Source organism: Peromyscus maniculatus, chromosome 16 (assembly GCF_049852395.1).
Source record: "Peromyscus maniculatus bairdii isolate BWxNUB_F1_BW_parent chromosome 16, HU_Pman_BW_mat_3.1, whole genome shotgun sequence".
Classification (NCBI taxonomy): domain Eukaryota; kingdom Metazoa; phylum Chordata; class Mammalia; order Rodentia; family Cricetidae; genus Peromyscus; species Peromyscus maniculatus.
Window position 1 is genome coordinate 23,475,312 of NC_134867.1, and position 20,656 is coordinate 23,495,967.

Below are 20,656 nucleotides of genomic sequence, written 5' to 3' on the forward strand. Positions count from 1 at the left end.
GAAAACAACTCTACTCCTTTCATCTTTAAATAAAGGAATATGCAGAGGGACTTCAATGCCACACTAAGAATATTATATGTACTGTGTGTTATTGTGGATATCGCTCTGTATAAATAAAACACTGATTGGCCAGTAGCCAGGCAGGAAGTATAGGCAGGACAAGGAGAGAGGAGAATTCTGGGAAGTAGAAGGCTGAGTCAGAGAGACGCTGCCAGCGGCCGTCACCATGACAAGCGAGATGTAAGGTACTGGTAAGCCATGAGCCACGTGGCAACTTATAGACTAAAAGAAATGGGTTAATTTAAGATATAAGAACAGTTAGCAAGAAGCCTGCCATGGCCATACAGTTTGTAAACAATATAAGTTTCTGTGTGTTTACTTGGTTGGGTCTGAGTGGCTGTGGGACTGGAGGGTGAGAGAGATTTGTCCTGACTTTGGGCCAGGCAGGAAAACTCTGGCTTCAGTGTATATCACGTCATATCTGGTGTTGGCACACGTGCATATGTGTAAGCACGTATAATGAGAGTCACATGACTGTAAGCCTCCTTTGTCTTTTCAAGTTGCTTTTGTTAAACTCAAAGCCTAAGTGGTTGGGTCTGAGATAGGTCAAGAATTCAAGACCAATCTGTTTACTTAATCTTCTTATTCATTTTCATGTGAAGTGAGGATACTATCAAAAGTCATTCCATACTGCTATAGATGAATAGCCTTCTGAATCAGAAACCTATAAACTGTCTATAAAGAAGGGAATTCAATTATCATTAAGTAAAGTCGTTTTCTCAGAAAGGACCCCCCCTTCTGAGTAATGGAAGGTGACTTTCAAGACTTTATGCTTTATACCCTAGTAAGAGAAGTTTGAAAAAGCAAATCTTGAAAAGGTGAGGACAATAGAATGCTAAGACTGGAGTCAAAGTTTACAAGTTTTCCCCCTCCAAGCCTGTTGTGATTTCTACTATTTTTGTGTCTGTTATGGCTCCACTATGAAATTCAGATATAGAAAATAAAGATACAGGGGGAAGATCATTGCAGCACAATGGCCAGTAGTGTTTCCTACGCATTTCTCTGTCTTCCACAGCTGAACTCATACTATACATGGAGTTTTGTAGCTTGCTTTATTTATTACATGGATACTAGCCTATGCCATTAAGTAAACTGACAAGCATACATTTTAAGGGATGCTTAGTAGTCCACGATTTGCTTGCTTTTCCATTCCTTTTGTATGGAATATTTTGGATACTTTTCTATTTGTGAGAGCACACACTCATTGATTGTTTGACATCTTGAGTATTTCCTTTGGCTATACTCCTCAATGTTGAATAACCAAACCTAAGTACACACTTTTACCAAAGATGTCCTTATGGCCTCAATAGTTTACAACAGTGGTTTTCAACCTTCCTAATGCTGTGATCCTTTAATACAGTTCCTCATGTTGTGGTGACCCCCCCCAACCATAAAATTATGTTCATTGCTACTTCATAACTGTAATGTTGCTACTGTTATGAATCATAATTTAACTATCTGTGTTTTACCATAATCTTAGGTGACTTCTGTGAAAGGGTCATTTGACCCCAAAGGTTGTCACCCACAGGTTGAGAACCACTGGTTTAGAATAATGCAGCAAATTCTATTTCTACCAGACATGACCGAGAGTAAGTCTTTGCTTTCCTCTTGCCAAACATGGTGATTACCATAGTTTATTTTTTAATTTATTATTCAAAATGATATTTTTATGCTTTGAAAGTACAAAGTTTTATTTTTTTGTTAATTTGGTAAGAATGAAGACTAGGAGGGATGGCAGTCTTAAGTACTGAGGTTTTATTTAAAATATCTGTAAAGTGGGCAAGTAATTGCGAATGTTGGATCTGTCTGGGAGGGCAGCAATGGACAGATAAATTAAAACAGAAGAATAACAAGAGAAGTGGACAGAGCCTGAAATTGTGGGCCTGCCCACTCATTCCAGTGCTAACACTAAGCTCTGTCTTCTGAGAAATGTGGTCTGGGATGCACCTCTGTGAAAAACTTCAACAGTTCCAAACCCTGGCATCTAATTAGTTTAACCACAGGGACACCGGCTTGAACCTTTTCTTTTGAGGACAAATAACAGCATCCAAAGAAACCACTGCATTAAATGTCTATTGTTAATCTTTAAGATGAGTAGACATTTGGTCATTTTTTGGCAGTTATTTTCATAAAATGATAATAAATATGAGTTTTCCTTTCTCACTTTTTGTAAGTGAAAATAATATAAAAAGCAAATAGGTGACTGGACTCCAAATTTCTATTCACAGTCTGGAGATATTTATTGAAGCGCTGTCAACATATGGTAGATTTATAAGCTATTTCTAAATGCTTTCTGGAATTCTCTAATTACATAAAAGCATAGCACCTGTATTGTATTTATGACTATTGATAAAGGCAAACTATTTTATTTTCATTTGAAATGCAAAGGTACTACTTTTCCCCTTCATATTCTTTTCTCAGAAAATATAGCCCAAACATTGAGGTAATTCTAACTTGTATATGTCCATATCATTTATACTCACAATTACCTTCATTCTCAATATACCCGACATACAAAGAAAAGGTTGAATGTATACTTTAATTTTCACAGTGCAGATATACATTTTATTGACATTTTGAATTGTACTTGATCCTAATTCCAAGTAGAAAGGCAGCTGCAAAGCTGAAATCACATTTACATACTGAAACCACATTTACATATTAAAATCACATTTACATACTGAAAGCACATTCACATATTGAAATCACAATTACATAGTGTAAGCTTTTGCTACTTGTGCTTATTGGACAATGAAAGCACTTTACCCTATTGATGAAGGGGGGGTGAAGTATAAAAACACTGAAAGAAAATGAGAATGTTCACAGATTGCTGAAAAATTCAAGGAGCCCTCTGTCTCTGAGTTTTGAAACAGGCTTAAGTATCATAAATAATTTCAGATGCAACTTAGATAAAAAGTATGTTACTAACTCTTAAGTGCTTTGACTATATGATGATTAGTTTTCTTAAATTATTCTTTGTTGATGAGAAAGTGGATTTTATTGGCTTTAGATTTCTGCTATCTTATTTTATAAGGTTTAGATGCTGAGTAATGAACAATGGGCAAGTAAAGAAAATTCATGGCACCAACCACAGTTAATACTGGTTTTGGTCATAATATGTGCTCAGGGCCATGAGTTTTAGATCAAGATCTAGTCCCAGGTTATTGACTTGTTAATACAGCTTTAAAAAGAGTTTCAGTGCAACTACAACATATAGAGGTTATATAATTTTCCAGTGCTGATACTGTAAACCAAGTATATGTGCAGATAGATAGATACATGCATACATACACACACACACACACAGACACTGACACACAGATACACAAACACACACAGACACACACACAGACACTGACACACAGATACACAAACACACAGACAGACAGACACACACACACATACACACACAGCTACCTCATAATACATAGTCTTCCACCATTATGACTTCCTTCCTTTTTCTGGTTCTTCATCCCACATTTAAAAACATCAACTCTGAACTCAGAACTCTTTGTGTGCCTCTGTTTAGAAAGTGATTTCCTCCAAATCTCCCAAGGCCGGCTCCATGACATTCAGACTGTGACTCCAGTTTCACCTAAGGTTGAAGATTCCTTAGCTCCCTGATTGACTGCTCATCACTGTTCACCACATAATTCTACAGTCTTTCAGACACACTGGTGTCTGATGTTATCATGTGAATATATTTAATATTATATATAAATTATATATATATTATCATAAAATGTCATGAAAGTAAGGGCTCTGTCTAATTTGGTCATTGCTGAATCCTCCAGAGTCTAGGACATAGCCTGGCATACAATAAATGTTCAACACATGTTTGCTGAATAATGAGTGAAAAAGGCATAATCAGGCTAATCACAGGGTCTGATCAGATAAGAGGGGGAAGCCAATCACAATGAATTCTTCAAGCTTCAACTCTGAGGGTTTTGTTTTGTTTGTTTGGTTTTTTTTTTTTTTTTAATGTCTGGTCAGAATCTAAAATAGAAAAAAACCCAGCACAAGCCTTGGAGTGGCTGTGTGAAGGGATAGGTAACCCTGATCCGACTAAGGTAGTGTGCTTTCTATCTTATGAAGTGTATGAGAAAAAAACTATTGAGATGAAGCTGTTTAATTTTTATTTTGCTGCCTACGAATTGAATCCAGGGCCTCAAATACCTGAGTATACACGGTACTCCTAGGCTACACTTCAGTAGTACCTAACGAGATCACTACTTAATAACTGTAATGCCAAGTAGCAACCAAATATTAAAACTTGGAAGTGGGCAACAGATTATAAATGAGAAGGAAATTTCAGCCACGGCTCCAACAAGGGCATTCACCAATCTGGCAGACTAGGTTAAGCAAGCAAATCCGTCAACCTAAATAATGCTCAGACAGCCAAACGAGACAGACAGTCTCTTCTGCTTGTCCTTTCTTTCCAGTGAGTAGCAAGAATGAAAAGCAAACACATTGAGAGTGAGGAGTGTAGAAAACTTGCACTCTCCCCTACGCTTGCTGGTCCATTAGAGCTCTTGCCGGGACCCTAGAGTTAGTCTAACAGTGCTATTTCAAAAGGATGGGATACTTCAATGAAAGATAAACACAACTTCTTATGTTTCAAATGAAACATTCCTCTCCACACTTATGTTTACTTCAGTATCAATGCAAAGTAATTTTCAGCTAAATTGTAAGACCAGAACTGTTTGGCTTACTGTGATATAGCAGCGAACCTCTCGCAGAAACATATCACAATGCAGCAGACATGGATTCAGTAAATAAGATGATTAACCCTAAGGTCTGTCGATGATCCATATTCTAAAATGTTTTTAAAACTAATTAGAAACATATAAACTAGGTTTGTGACATAATTTTTAAAGACAATTTTGCAAACAAAACATTTAGAAGACTTACTTTAGAAGGAACCAAATTCCCAAATCATGAAAATTTTAACCAAAACAAAATTTTGTAGATACTTTTATAAATTAGGTAAGCTGTAATTTGTAGAAAATAATCAAAACAAATTGGCATCACTACCACATTTTATAGAATCATCCACGTAGGTAAAATTCCAGGACTAACAATTTGAGAGAAAGAACCCTGGATTAGCATACTTGTATTAGATCCAGCTCATTAGCAGATAAGCTTTTGGTCTACCTTCTTCTGCCAACTCTAATCACATGTACTAACTTTTTAAAGCCCCAAGTCATGAATGCTTGTCCAACAAACATTTATTTAAGTTTCATTCTGCATGAATATTTTCTCTGCTTTTGTTTCAGTGGTAACTCTGAAATTCAATATATTTCATAATCAGCCACTCAGACAGATTCTGATAGAACTCTCCTTCTGATCAATGGTCTCATGATTCTGTCATGGATTTTGAACTACTCAAACTGACCTGATTTTTAAATGTCTTCCAATCCATACATCCTACCTTATAACCTAGCCATCTACAGCTCCAGTCCCCTGAAATGACTCCAATCCTCCTATACTACTTCAGGCTAAGTAGCCCCCTTTCCACAGCTACTCAGCTTGCCTTATCCCGGCCACTCCCTCTGCTCATCTTGTCTCTCATTGTCTGTAATTGCGATAACCTTTTTCAATACCTTCAAATCCATCCAAAACTCAACTAAAATTGCCATCTCCATGCTTGTGTCTGAAGTGCTGAGCAGTGAGTGCCTGAGAGAGAATTCATGGTTAGTACTCGAGCTAGCACCCAGAAACACTTCTAGAAGAGCGATGTCAACTCACGCATGTTAATCTCAAATGTCCCTCTTCTCCCCATGAGTCGCAGATGGTCACTTTGCCATGCAGTTCTTTGAACAGTTAACAGGGTCCTCAAGGAGATAATTTCATAATAATTTTATCACTAAATCTGTACTGGCTTTAAAGCCTGTTTTCTCCTGCACTTTCTTATACTCAGAGGAAGAAGGGCTCTTTTCCCAGGCCATCTGTCTTCTGGAGCCCACATTCTCTATCTGGTTAAAGACCTTGAACTAAAGACCTTCCGCCTTCTTTCACTTGAATCAGATTGGATTCTATCCCACTGCTCCCTCAAAAAGACCCCCAGAAGACAGTAGTAGTAGGTTCTCCTGCAGTCATCTATATCAAATCCCCTCCTTCCAAGGCACAGGGGTCACTGCAGAAGAGTGAGCAATTACTGCAATCTTCAGCCATTTTCTCCTAGCCCTGTTAAATTTTAAATGCTTTTATATTGCCATGTCACAGCACCCATCTAATGGATACAATGTCAAAGACGAAGAATATACAAGATATTTCTGGAAAACAACTTCTGTTAAAAAATATACTCATAGGAACAATAACCCACTTCCAGGAACCCATATCAATATGATTTAGGTAGAAAGAATATAAATGAAAGTGATTTGAAATATTGGTTTCAATAGTCATTATGAACTATACAGTCATTCAAACAGAACTGAAATGTGAAATCTGACCACAGCGGTACTGAAATTTCTTTTCTACAGGGTACATCAGAGAAAAACATTGTCAGCTTTACTATTGAAAATCTGAAAGGTGAATGGAGAAGCCACAGAGCAGAAGGTCCTCCTTGAAGAAGCAGAGTTTTGTAAGCACAGGCTAGAGGAGCAGCCTTTCCCTTGACAGTTTATGAGCATGACATCCTATGCCAAACCATGGCTTTCCACTCTTCCTTGTCTGGTGCTCCTGAACCAATGCCTCCTCTCCTTCACTGACTCCAGTTTGGGAGTCACTGACATCGTTTCTCTGAAACAACAGCAATCCTTCCTCCTGCTCTAACCTTGTGAATGCTGCTCAATGCTTCAAGGAGGATTTGCTGGGAATAACTGAATATCTTCCACCCTCTAAATTATACTGCCCATGTGACTTACTTGCTCTGGCTAATGAGCTTAAGATCTGTATAACGGTTTGAAAGAAAATGGCCCCCAAAGGGAGTGGCACTATTGGGAAGTGTGGCCTTGTTGAAGGAAGTGTGTTATTGTGAGGGCAGGTTTTGAGATCTCTTTTGCTCAAGTTTCCCTCAGTGTGGCAGTCAACTGACTTCCTGTTGCCTGCAAGATGCATCACTCTCAGCTCCAGCACCACATCTGCCTCCACATCACCGTGCTCCTTATCATGATGATAATGGATGGAACCTCTGAAACTCTAAGGGAGCCACCCCAATTAAATGTTTTCATTTCTAAGGGTTGTCATGGTCATGGTGTCTCTTCCCAGCAATAAAAACCCTCACTAAGACAATCTGTCTTTCTGAAGGAAGGATTAAAAGCCAATGGGATATTTTCCAAGCAGACTGTCACAACCCAGGTTGATTGTGAGGCAGATACTGAGCCATAATGAGGGTGCCACTTGTACCAGTCCAACTCTGAAGTTCCATGTGCAAGGAACTGTGCTGACTGAAAGTGCAGAAAGAGTTCATCAAGGCACACACTGACTCCCGTTCCTGAAGGTGTCAAGTACGCACTTGGCAGCCACATTAAAGGCTGGGCCAACTTCTCTGATTTACAGATTAGTATAAATAAGTTCCACAGGTGGAATTACTAATGAGCTGGATGCAGAATGCTTCACAAATAGCTGAGGTAAAAATGCTCGCATTGATAAAACTTTTAAGCTTTTCAAAAACGATCATAAATACAGGAGTGAGGTTTGCACACTCTGAAATACAACAAAACTAAAGTAACAAATAGGTATGATTTCTGGAATTTCGGGCAAGACAAGGTAGTAATTTCATTTTGACTAAAATGCATGTAATTTCAGAGTCAATTCTATATCCTGGCATATCTCTTTTAAAGTACAAATTAAACTTACCAATTATAATGGGATATTCTATGTGTGACAGCTATAACTCATCAGCCATGAAAATTTAATTATAAATATAAGCAAAGTGACTATTCTCTAATATGGTTTGCTAAACTAAACCTTTCTATATGAAAATATTAGCTATTTTTACAAACATTTCAGTAATGAATGTCAAATACTAAGCTAATAAAGTTTGTGCAGAGACCAATCGAAATGTCTACCAAATTGTAAGGCTAAACACATTAATACAAAACAACAAAGAAAGAGCTTCATTTGATAAATGGGATTAAAATTGTTCCTTTCCAAGAAATTAACATAAATGTGACACTAAATGGTTTAGAAAATTTTGTCTGGATCGGATATTTCCCTTAGATTGAAGACAACGTGTGGAATCCCTTTCACATTTACTCTCTATCATCTTCTCCTAGGCTTGTAATTTCAGAAAATGCCCCAACAATGCCATTCAATTTAAAAGGTCCACAATAAATGACCTAGTATATTTAATAATGATTTAATTTAGATAGACTCTCTAGCTCACTGGTTTTCAAAACTCATCTCTTTCAGAGAGCCAGCATGCATACAACAGATAAAAAAGGAGGTGTAGGCTGGAGCTGGAGGGAGGAGGGGGGGAGCTTGACTGAGGTGGAGGTGGGTGGAGCCATAGAATCTTCTAAGACAGTGGTTCTGAACCTCTGGTTCATGACCGACCCCTTTGGGGAGTGGCTGAATGACACTTTCACAGGGGTCGCCTAAGACCATGGGAAAACACAGCTATTTACATGATAATTCATACCAGTAGCAAAATCACAGTTATGAGGTAGCAACAAAATAATTGTATGGTTGGGGTTACCACAACATGAGCGACTGTATCAATGTGTCTCAGCTTTAAGAAGGTTGAGAACCACTGTTGTAAAGGAACTGGTGGTCACACATATTTCCCCACTCACCTCTCCAAGGCTTCTAGGCCAGCTGCTTATTCATCTTATCAATATACAAATTCTACTATGAAAGTCATTGAAAATAATTTCTGTTGGCATTTTAACATGCAAATGTCACAGAAAATCTAATGAGGAGTTCAGAAAATGGCCACTTACTAGATGCTTTCCAGTACCAGGCCCAAGTTACTAAGTAAAGCAATATAAAAGCAGCAGAGACTTAAATCTTTATTTTGGAATCATATTCATGGTATTGGGGAAGTATAGTGTGTTGGTCAGCTTTTGTGAGCTGGACATAAATCTAGACACACCTGGGGAGAAGGTGAGGTATTGCTTCCATCAGAGGGGCCTATGAACATGTCTGTAGGATATTTGCTTGTTTGCTAATTGATGTAAGACAGGCATAAATAAGCACATCATTGTTTTAGTGTCAAAGTGAGAAACTGAAAAGATGCTGGAAGGGTTCAGGCCCCTCAGTTCGGAGGGACCCCTTCAGTTAGATATTTGGCTTATTGTTGCATCATACCCAAACTCAAGCAAACCTGTTTATTTATATGTTTGTTCAAGTTTTCTAGTTTGGGATTCTAAAGTTATATTTTCTCAAAAAAAGAAGGTCCACAGGGGCCCTTTTGGACTCAGAGCAGAGTCTCACACGGCTTGGCACTCAAAAGACACAGTCTGCTGGAGAAATAAGTGATTTCTCCCACTATCCTGTAACAGTTTCACCTGACATGGAAACATTCCATCCTGCAGGGAAACTCCTTACATTCAAAATGGCTTCAGGAAATCCCTAAAACTGATGAGATTCACTAAGCCCCTCCCTCCCTTCCAGAGTAAGCCATCAAGTTGCAAAGACGACTCTCAGACAAGCCCAGCTGAAAGGAAGATTCTGAGGCTAGACCAGCTGCCTGGAAGAAGCAAAAGCCAGCTGAGCTGCCTGGAAAAGATTTAGATTAACGGAGGCACCTGGAAAGGACACTTTCCAACCTGTGGAGCGGCCTCCAGGCTGTGCAGTGGGCTCCAGGTTCCCAGCTTTGGGAGCTGTCACCCATTCTGGGGTGGACTATGGTGAGTCAACCATCTTTGAGTCATTTGGGCTGCTGTAAATAATCCTTCACCCATTTTCCTGTAAGTAGCTCTAGTAAAACTTCCTGGTTCACCAAGCCGGACTTTGCTGGTGCCAGCACCTTGGTCTGTCATGGGTTTCCTCCCTGTCTGGAGTGAATAAACATGTGTTTTGTATCTCCCAAAGAAAAGTGTTGTTACACAGCACCCACATCATGACTGGTCCTTGAGTGCATCTCTCACTACTTCATCCAATCACCGTCCTGCCCAAATAGCACCACCATGGTGAGCTTGGGTAGAGATGCCCTAAAAATATACCTGTGAGACCTTCCTCTTGAAGGAAACACTCAAATAGAAACCTCCAACTTCCAGTCTCCTAGTAGGTGCATATTTGGTTCTTACTGCTCTGTAGCTTTTTCCAGACAATTATCTCAGCAAGAATGTGCATGGAAGAGATAGATAGAGAGGGAGCTTCCAGAATTTCATTTTACAGTCTATGCTCTTATTTTTAATGATGTTGCTTTTTTTCCTGTTGTTTTTTTTCTAATTCTGAAATACTTAAAGAACTTCATATATATTTTTTTCTTAGTATAGATACTTAAAGCTCTGTCTATAAAACTGACTACAAAATCTAATGTGGTACTTAATTTTTGTATTATAGATTCATGCCCCGATTTATTTGTTATTAAAGCTGATTTTAAAAATTTCAAATTGTTTTCTCATCTTAAAAGTGTGCACATTACTAATTTTAGGATTGGCAACATAATGTTTACATTATTAGAATATTCTTACTGTATGATAAATACTATAAAAATTTGATGAACTAATATTTTTATATATCATAACATCATGCTAATCCTTACCTTTAATTGTATTACATAAACTGAATTATTCACTGCATTTCATTTTCATCTCAGGATGTTATAAATCAGGTTTTCTTTTTTTTTGCAGTTCTTTTACAATTATGCCTCTTGCTGATATTTTTAGCTTTATTTTTATTTATATGAGTGTTTATACTGCATGTATGTATGTATGTATGTATGTATGTATGTATGCGTATCAGGCATGTGCCTGGTATGTATGGAAGTCAGAAGAGGGCACAGAATCCCCTGGAACTGAAGTTACAGATGGCTAGGATCCACCATGTAGGTGCCAGAAACTGATCTTGGTTCCTCTGCAAGAACAAGTGCTCTTAACCACTGAGCCATCTCACCAGCCCCTCTGTTGGTATTTCTGCATCGAAATTACATTTTTAGAGACCATAATTAAAATATCTTTCATATATTTGAGAGAGAAGGATAAATTTGAGCCCAAACTTGAATAGTACAAGCCATATCTTCTGAGTGTGGCTAAAGTGGATCCAATTGTATTATTAGATTTTTGTTTGCGTATATGATTGTTCTTTGCTTTATGGAAAGTTTAGTATTTACATTGCTTAAAATTATACATGGGTTATGTTATGTTATCAAATTTTAGTTTCAGAAACACAACAACCAAATTGCTGTTAAATCTCTCTCTCTCTCTCTTTTTTTTTGCTCTGGTCGCTAGGAAACCTGCAGATACATTTTCTGTCCAACGCTTAGATGATTAACAAGTTGGCAGAATCTGTGCTAATCTTATCTGCAGCTATCATATGCCCTGACTTTCCACAGCTCTGCTTGATCATGCACATTTTCTGTAAGTCATTTTCATTTTTTGCAGAATGATGCAGGAGACAGACGGATGGTCTGGGAGTCATCTCCTGCAAGCAGATTGTGACAGGCTGAGTGTGAAATAAAACAACATCAATATATCCTAATTTTCTGAGGGATTTCTAAATAATTGTGTGATTATCCACCACGAAAGTACATTCCAAAAACAATCTCTAACCCTCGAAACATTCCAAATGTCTGAATCTCATCACGCCAGACGGCCCTCTGCAATGAAGAGCACATCCCAGTCTTTCTTTCTGCTCAGCTTCTCAATCTCACCCTCCTCCATGGTTGCCAGTTTCCTTGGTGCCCTTAAGACGTGGAGACACAAGTCATTCCTCTTACTCAACGAGTCTTCAGCAATGTTTTGTACTGGTGTTGTAGCATGGTGGATGAGGTGTAGGGGACTTTTGCTGCCATCAAAATAAAGATCACCCTCCGCTTCTTCAGTCCTGGACCAAATACCCTCTACCTCTTCTCATGGAAGGAGCGTCCACCCTCCCATCACGGAAGAAAAGCTTTCCTGTCATGGAAGGATAGTCCTCTGTCAGTTCGGTATTCAGGAGATTTGTTATGATTGTCTAGTTTAGATTCACTACCAGACTGTTTCCTTCAGGATTAAATGCCTCTAAATGTGATTCCTTAAAGAATAATGTAGGCTTTCAAATCAGGTAGGTGTTTCGTTAAGTTAATAGTTTGCTGGGCTCTGTCCTTTCTCAGGTTTAATCACCTTAGTGGGTTTAAATCTTATTTAAATGTGTTTCTCTTCTAACAGCCACCTCATTTCTGTTCAGCAATTATCTACACTTTGTTATAGTCTGTCCTGGCAGTGTTCTGCCAGACCCAGTGAAGGTCTCTACCACAATCCTTTCATCATCTCAATTCTTTCATTTTTTTCTGGCTTTTTATTCCTCCAGGGACTATGTATGTTGAACAAAGTAAGACAAGAATGGAAGAAACTGTGTGTTTCCTAATTTGTGATGTCTCAGAAGGTAGTCAAGAAATCCTCTATGGCAGTGGTTTTCAAATTTTCTAATGCTACAGCCTTTTAACACAGTTCCTCATGTTGTAGTGACCCCCCAACCATAAAATTATGTCCCTCGCTATTTCATAACTGCAATGTTGCTAGTGTTAGAAATAATTATGTAAATATCTGTGTCTTCTGGTGGTCTTAGGTGACTTCTGTGAAAGGGTCATTTCACCCTAAAGGGGCACGACCCACAGGTTGAGAATCACTGTTTTAAGGCAACCAGAGACTTTTTTGTCCAGATTCTCTTCAGCTTTCTCTCTGAGAAAGCACCAGTGCCAACTTGTCCTATTAAATTCACTTCTGGTTCAATATAGTTATTGGTACTTTCTATCTACCTATCAAATATGAGATAGTGTATTTAAAAAGCCTGGGGCTGGAGAGATGGCTCAAGAGTTAAGATCACTTGCTGTTCTAGCAGGGGATCTGGGGTTGTTGTTTCCCAACAACCACATGGTGGTTCACAACCACCCATAACTCCAGTACCAGAGAATATGATGCGCTCCTCTAGCCTCTGTGGGTACCAGACATGCATACGGTACACATTCATGCATGTAGGTAAATATACATATAAAAATACATTATTACTGTGTAATTGTGTACGTGAGCATGCCATGAGGTAAGTTAAGGTCAGAGGACACCTTTGTGGAGTCAGTTTCTCCTTCTACCTTTATGCGGGATCTAGGGATTGAACTAAGGTCATCAGGCTTGTATGGTAAGCTTCTTGACACACTGAGTCATCTCTCCTGCCACAACATGTAATGTTCATATTCTCTCTTTTCTACATGTAGACACTTATTTTGATATGCCTTTCTTTAGTTTATTTTATTTATCTGTATTTGTAAATTTCAGTATAATTTTTTTTTTTTTGCTTTGATTAATCTTATTCGACAGCATCAGTTCCCAAAAATTGTTCCCGGAGATAGTTCTACCTTAGTGTTAGCCCAAGTTACATATTAAAAAATGGAAGTTTAGAGTTAATTAAATGTATAAAATACAAGGTCAAGGGAAAATTAGGCCATTTCTGTACATTGAGATTTCAAGAAATATATAGAACGTAGCTTTTAGTACACACAAAAATTACAGATTTATCCTGCCACCTCAAAGATTCTGGTGAGCACATTCTAAATGTTTGTATATTTACTGTCACGAGTGCGGATTTCGTTTTCCTGGAGTGTGCTTGAGAGCAATGCACAGCAGCTTTTATTCTTAATAAAGATCATTCTCTCAGTATTTATATTATCGCTATTTATCTGTGTATAATTATTGCAGTTGTTTAAATTCCTTATTCAGACTGTGAAAAACGTTGTGGACTGACTTAATGTTACTATGCACTAGTGTATACGGACTGTGAAAAACGTTGTGGACTAACTTAATGTTACTATGCACTCTCTTGACTGAGCTAAGACACTTTACATTTCTGAATGGGTCTATAACCAGCTTCTTGCAGGTGCTTCCTGTCCCGCTCACACAGCATCGACTCGAGCTTCCCTACACCCGTACTTCCTGTTTCTTGCTTTTCATGATACCACTTCCGTGGAGTACAGCCCAAACCAGAGGTGCCACTTCCCTACTTTCACAGCATAACTCTCAGAACTATTTTTTAGTTGATGTCCGTGTAGGGCTACATATATCTATCTGATGATGAGCTATAAATTTCAAAATAACCCTAACCCTCAGTCATGAAATCAGAAGTCTAAACTATGTCTGCTCAGAAACTCAATGACCTAATTTATAAAGATGATTTTTTTCTAGACAATTCTAGGGAATTCTTTGATCTACATGTGCATGTACAGAACTTTAGAGGCATATGAAGCTAAGTTATGAATAATTTAGCCATGTTGGTGATATTTCTATGAAACAACTATGTTTTCATTTTGAAACAAAGTCGAATAACTGGCTTAGGGTGGAAGAAGGTTTCCTGGTCACATTCTTGGTAGGCACTTCTCCTGAGTGCATTGAAGAAACAAAAAGCAATTGTCAGGTGACAAGGTAGTTAGGAGGAAGAGGAACAGGGGTGGGGGGGGGATCTGTTCAACCAACTTAGTACTAAATACTCCTCAGATGGCAACCACACACTGGAGAGTAATTATATGCTAATAGATTATTACGATATTAATCAAAACAGAAATACTGGAAACAACCTAAATCTTAGTGTTTATAGAACACTCAAAAACTATGGTAAGAACCAACATTTAAAAATTCTCTAAAAATAGAAGAGTATATAAGAAAAAAATCCTAAAAAAACAAAATGTAAAAAATTCTGTAACAAATTAATTTTTACACAGTAAAACTGATAAGTAAACACAGAGCCATGATAGTTATTTACAACAAATGTGTTCTTTGTCTTTTCTCTGTTAAAGGTAGCCAAATATAGCCTCAAAGCCATCCTTATAGCCTTGACCTATGGGCTCCTCCCATGCCACATCCATATGTAGCTTGGGTCCCATATCCAGTGCCTCAGCCTAGTCTGGCCAACCCTACCTGTGCGGCGTGGCTTCCCCCAGGATCACAATGCCTGACACACAGGCTCCTGCCACACCATATCAAACCTCTCCAACCCAGAAACTGTATACACTCATCCAGGGTCTAACTCTGTGAATCTGCCTGATCCTGTTTTCCACAAACCCACCCCAAACCCCAAATATACCTCCACACTCAAGACTTGAACTAGGATGTACATACTGCACACCCAGTCCAGTCCCCTGTGTCCACCTGACTTCTTTCCATCTAAGCCACACCCAACATCTAGGCCAAACCCAAACTGCACATCTTTTCTTCTGCCTCAACCTACTCTGTCCATATCAGACACAGAACTAATAAAATAAACCCACATGCACAAACTGCATTTCAAAAATACAAATAACATGAAAGATAAAAGCAGTATCTCCCCTGGTATGAAATCCAGCAGTCCTGTAGAAATGTTTGCCAAAAGAGGATCATGTAGATAACCCAGGACACAGAATGTAAAAGAGGAATCATAAACTTCATCAAAGAATTCAAGGAGTGTGAAGAAGACACAAAGAAACGGCTCGGTGAAATGAAGGAGAAAGACCTCAAGGAGAATGTGTACCTGAGTGATTTCCAAGGAAATAACAACATAAGGCTGATGGAAATAAAAAAAAGACAATCCAGTACTTGAAAACAGAATTCTATAAAGAGAAACACTGAAGGGGACTCAAGCTGAAATGAAGTTGGAATTGAAAAACCCAATCATTCAACTAGAAAACTCCAAGGAAAGCCTTACAAGTGGGTCGGATCAAGCAGAAGAAAAAGAGGATCTAGACCAAATAAGCAAGGAATATTGAATATTCAAAAACAAAAAACAAAAAACAAATAAAAATATTAGGAAAAAATACACAGGAGATGTGTGATACCATTAAAAGAGCAAACCTTCAAGTTATAGACTAGATGAGGGAGAATAACCCCAAGAACAGAAAAGGTCTTCAACATTATCATAGAAGAAAACTTCCCCAAACTAAGGAAAAACATACAGATACAAGACGCACACAAAACTGAAAATAGCAAGACCAGAAAAGAATGTCCCTACTGGGTACTATAGTTAAAACACTATACCAAATGAAGAAAGAGTATTGAAAGCTTCTGCAAGCCAACCAACCAATCAACCAACCAACCAACCAGCCAATCAACCAACCAACCAACCAATCACACAAACAACAAAACCAAACACAAGTCACATGTAAAGGAACACCATCAGCATAACAGTAGATTTCTCAATGGAAACTCTGAAAGCTAGAGGATCCTAGAATGCATTACAAGTACTACAAACCAGGAGGACCAACCTAGACTAACATACCCAGCAAAACTACCTGCTGTAGTTTAAGGCAAGAGAAAATCTTTACAGACATGAATAGAATATGTGTGTGTGTGTGTGTGTGTGTGTGTGTGTGTGTGTGTGTGTGTGTGTGTGTTTGTACCTACCAAATCAATCTAAAGTAGATACAGGAATCAATATTTTGGGCTGAAGAGTGAAATGAGCATAGTCAAGAGGGTGTGGAAAGAAACATGAATCCACAATTAGTAAAACACAAAATAAAAGCAAAAATAAACATGATGACAATAATTAATACATACATTTCAACAATAACTTTAAATATTAATGGCATTTGTTCTTCTAATCAAAGGACACAGGCTGGTTAAAAGGGATCACAAAAACAAAATCCATCTACTTGTCTACAAGAAACACACCTTAGCTTTAAAGATAAGAACTGTCTTAAAATAAAGGAATGCACAGAAGTATTCCCGTCAACTGGGACCAGGAAACAAAAAGGCATCCCTATCCTAATAGCTGACAAAATAGACTTCAAACTAAACCAGCAAGATAAAGAGCAACACTTCAGTCTAGTCAAAGGAATTGTTATCTGAAAAGACACTGCTATCCTAAGCACAAATGGGCCAAACTCTGGTATGCACAATTATATTTAAAAAAAAATGTCTACTACATTTAAAGACACAGATTAACATCAGCCCATTAATAGATAATCATCTATTTTATGAAATAAGTCATCTGGATAAAACATCAGAATTCATTGACATCATACATCCAAGGAACTTAACAGATATCTTACTATAGAATATTTGACCTAAACATCAAAGACTACACATTCTACTCAGCAGCATACTGAGAGTTCCTATAAAACAGATTGCATTCTGGGACACAAAACAAATATGGATAAATTAAAAAGTACTGAAATAACTTCATGTATCCTATCTGGCCACAACTCAATAAAATTTCAAATTGACACCAAATAAATTTCTAGCAAACACCCAAACTCACAGAGATTAAACAACTCACTACTGAATGCTGAATGGGTCAAAGAAGAAATCAAGAAAGAAAGAAAAAGATTCCTGGAAATAATTGAAAATGAAATACAACACAACCCTCTGAGACCTGAAAGCAGGTTTACAAGGGACATTTTATAGGTCTAACTACCTATATTAAAAAAATCTGAAAGATTACAAATAAATGACTTGGTATAACTTAAAAGTTTGGAAAAACAAGAAAAAATCAAGGTCAAGCCCAGCTGATAGCAAGACATAATAAAAATCAGAGTAGAAACTAATGAAAGAGACATGAAAACAATATCAAGAGTCAATCAAAGAGCTGGTTCTTTGAGAAGATAAACAACATGAATAGACCCTTGACACAACTAACCAAAAGAAAGAAAGAGAGTGCCCAGATGAACAGAATCAGAAATGAACAGGGAAACAGACACTGAAGAAATTCAGAATATTACCTTGCTTTTGTTGAACCATACCTGCATTTCAGGGATAAAACCAACTTAGTAGTGGTGTACAATCCTTTTGATGTGTGTCTGTATTCTGGTTGCAAGCATTTTATTAAGTAGCTATCAATCTATACATGAACAACAAATATTCTCCCAGAAGTAGAGGGCAAATCTCTACTACTGAAGATACCATGCATTTCAGACACAGGGCCGAGAGACCCCAGAGCTGGAATTGACCGGAAAGCCTCAAGCTTCTGAGGATTAGTTTTCATGGTACCAGAAGGCTCCAAGCAAGTTTCCAAATGAGGGAAGCAACCTAGAGTCCTACCAAGTTACTACACCTACAAACCAATAACAATGACCAGCATGGCACAAAACCCCCAAGGGTGCAGTGGTGGCACACATACCTTGGCGGTAACCACAGCTCTCTAATTGGACTTAAAGACCTGCTCAACAAGAGGGAAATCACACCTAATACTGGAACCCTAGTCAACTACCTAGAGCTAGTGAAGTCACGGATCTTGGAGAAGAACTTACAACGGCCACTCTCCTAAAGTAGAATAATCCCTAATTCCAAATATGTGTTCATATACCTACGGATAAATTAATGTAATCCTCGCCCCTCACCAAAGGAACTTCTCTTCACAGCAGAGGGAGATCATTCCAGAAAGCCACAACCCATCAAAACGCAGAGTTGTGGAGCCCAGTCCCCACTGATACATCGACAAAACAGCACCTGGGCCTAAGGCTCAGAAAGTATCCCAGACATGGGGGCAGAAAGATTGTAAAAGAGCCAGAAGAACAGGTTTTGCTGTGAGATTATGTCTCTTAGAAATGACAGAAGCTACACCCACAATGTCTATTCGATCTGAATGCTTAAACATGGGTTGAACAAGGACCACACTAATAAACATTGTAATATGTTTACAAAGGGGAAGGTGCAGGAGGCCTCAACCCTATCCAGGCAACTAAAAAATGCTGAGAGTAGAAGAAATGGTCTTCCACAGAAATGAATACACCAATTGGTTATTTGATGGTTATCAAATGGTGGGCCGAAAAATATATACACACAAGTAACATTGTACAGTCCCAACAGGTGGTATTTATGTATATGTGTAAATTTAGTAATTATATATACACACACAAATATATGTATATATACATATATGTGTATAATCACAATTATTGAAGACAGAGATCATGAATTTTAAGGAAACAGGGGTATAAGGAAGAGTTCAGAGTGAGAAAAGGGAATGGGAGATGATGCAGTTATTTTATAATCTCAAAAAATAGAAATAATTAAATAAAATTTCTTATAAGTCCTTAAGCTAACTATTCTAATTATAGACAAATGGCATTGTCTGTGGACATTTCATTTAGATAAGTACACACATAAATATCAAATATTCATGGAAATAGAAATACTCATACATATAGCATCTTAAAACAATAAGTAAAAATTAGAAAAAAAAGCCTAATGAAAAAGGATGCATCTTTGGAAGAAATACACATTCATTTCTTTCTGTATTCCCCATAACTCCATCAAACTCACAGTCAGAAGGGTGCAGTTCTTGTTTGTTCCAAATTATGACATCTACATGTAAATTATGAAGGAACATAAAAGCAAGGTCATCCTAGCACACCATGTCAAAAACAATGAGAAGATCTAGGCTTGGGATGCTCATAGACCTGTTTATTAGGAAAACATTCATTTGAGCACTGCTTCTTAAAAATAGCAGTGCTCCAGCTTGGGGATGTTAAACTAGACTGGACTGATGATAACAGAGCGGGAAAATCTGGGGGAAGCGAGGAAGGAGAAATACACAGCACAGGGCTTTGTTTCCCAGGCTGGAAAGATGCTTAAGACAGAATGGCACAGGGAAATTCAGGGGCCATCTATATACTTAAAAAGAAAAAAGAGATATGGTAGAATAAAATCCAAAGAGAGAGAGAGAGGCAACAGAAGAGTGTGGCCGCTATGATTAGAAAAGCACCTTGGAGACACGAGCAAAGTCAAGCAGCCTGTCTCATTAAACATTTATTACCCTGCTTAAATCTGTTTGAAGCACAGAAATACATGAAATACTACACAGGCTAAGATCTGCTCTTCCCCCAGCCAGAATGCTGGGGCTAACGTAAATCTGATTGGCATGCAGTTGAAATATGGGACTGTTTTTCCTTGATGTCAGCTTTTAACATTGTCAGTATCACAGGTGAGTCCATTCCCAAAACTCTTAGTGGACACTTCCCATAATTCACAGTTATCCAAACGCTTCCAAGAAAATAGCATCAGTGTCCTTTATGGGCATGATACAAAAGTCTTTAATCTACCAAAAAAAAAAAAAAAAAAGGAAATTACAACTCCTTGTTTTGCCCCAAGCAGCAGATAATTCATTAAGCCTTGACTCAGGAAGAGAACAAAGCATTTCTCACAGGGACACTGGCCTGCAGGACTGTGAGCTGGCAAGCTCAGAGCCTCAGCCCCTCAATTTCACAAGTACTATAATTTTCATATCTTATTTGTCATGCTTTCTTCACTTAAAGTTTTTACTAAGTTTACATACTGACATTAACATAAATTTCAAGACAAAAATTCACCCACTAGCCTGCCATTACACTAAACACCTTTAATAGGCCTGTAGACATGTGGAATTTGTACTCCTAATCATACCATGCACAGCATAATGGAGCCATGCCTTTTTAAAGGCTTACCTTAACCTGGCAATATGAACTGTCAAACTTCCCGGCTTGTTCATTTACTTAGCACATATTTTGAGAAATAAAACTGAGCATCAGAACATGAAAATTTAGTCGATTTTCCCTAAATCCATGCCACAA

General features: G+C 38.0%; 1 protein-coding gene across 2 annotated transcripts in view; it reads right to left on the bottom strand.

Annotated features, from left to right (window-relative positions):
• Man1a1 (mannosidase alpha class 1A member 1) overlaps window positions 1-20,656 on the bottom strand; it is a 177,390-nt gene that overhangs the window by 91,918 nt on the left and 64,816 nt on the right. The window lies entirely within an intron of this gene.